At 42.2% G+C, this 1,205-nt stretch overlaps 1 protein-coding gene across 1 annotated transcript in view; it reads left to right on the forward strand.

Annotated features, from left to right (window-relative positions):
* The window catches only part of DMD (dystrophin), a 637,032-nt gene that overhangs the window by 571,540 nt on the left and 64,287 nt on the right, over positions 1 to 1,205 (forward strand). The gene's annotated exons all lie outside the window — the stretch shown is intronic.

The raw sequence follows: 1,205 nt of genomic DNA on the forward strand, positions 1-1,205 counted from the left end.
TTATAAAACAGAAAAGGGGAGGGCTTTGGAGGGCTGGAGAGGGAGTGTGCATTGAATTCTTTTGCCCTTATCAAATTAGATTATTTTGGGACTCGGCACTTCTTTTTCCTCCTCCTCCTCCTCTTGAAAGATGGTTGGGATCTAAAATAGGTAGCTTCCCCCCCCCCCACATTCCCATATGTGGCAGAAGGAATATGATTTTTTTGAATTGGCTAGGGTTCTTATCTAAGAAAGCAAAAGGCAGGGGAGCAGAGGAAACAAGACCGTAGACTAAAACGAGGGCCCTGTGCACCACCTAGCACTTACAGATGACAGATTCTTCCATCCAGCCCCAATTTGTCTTTTCTTGGGGCTTCACTTCTGTGTGGGTAATTGGTGGGGGTTTTCTGAAGAGAGGCCCATGAAAGACATCATCCACAGAACTACCTGAAGGTGAATAATGTCAGTCGTTCATAAAAGGTGATTAAGGCAAAATGAACTTTCAAGTGAGGGTTCTTGTTTAATCTTCCTTTATTTTATGAAATTGCTTTTTATCTTAATAAAAATTGTTTAGAAAACAATCACTTCAGAAAATGTTTGTCCCCAGAATGGGTAGGGGGCCTGCACCACATCCATCCCTCTCTCCTGGAAGTTCTTTCAAATTCTTGCGTTCCGTCTTCAAAAGACTGGAAGGTTGCCAGTATCTTCCTACTTAATCTGAAAGGGTTCCTACTGGAGTTTAAATAAGAGCTGAAATCTTCTTCCCTCCTTCCATATGTTCATAGGATAATCTTCGTGCCAAAATGTTTTGATACTGTGGGAGAAGCACCAGAGAAATGTGAATATGGGAAGTTAATCACTTACCTGTGGGATTAACGAACCTGCGTTCCGTTTGCAGAACTCAGACTGCGTGGAGGGTTTATTATTTGGGAATTTGATTTGAAGAAATATATGCATTTATTTTTGTTTGTTTTGTTTTCTACCAGGAAAAGGAGTCTAAAGCACTTTAATTATGACATCTGCCAAATCTGCTTTTTTTCTGGTCGAGNTTGTACTGCTGTGATTTAGAAGTTCGTGAGATGCTTCCCCGCTAAAGTGGCTCCGGATTGTAGGCCCCAGATTTCCTGTAGCCCTAGTGCCCAGGGCAGTGCCTGGCGCAAAATAAAGCCTCTGACTTACTCCACAAATAGTGTTGAATGAACAAATACGTCCTTTTTCGGTGCTCG

Source organism: Crocuta crocuta, unplaced genomic scaffold, assembly GCF_008692635.1.
Source record: "Crocuta crocuta isolate KB4526 unplaced genomic scaffold, BGI_CrCroc_1.0 scaffold598, whole genome shotgun sequence".
Lineage (NCBI taxonomy): Eukaryota > Metazoa > Chordata > Mammalia > Carnivora > Hyaenidae > Crocuta > Crocuta crocuta.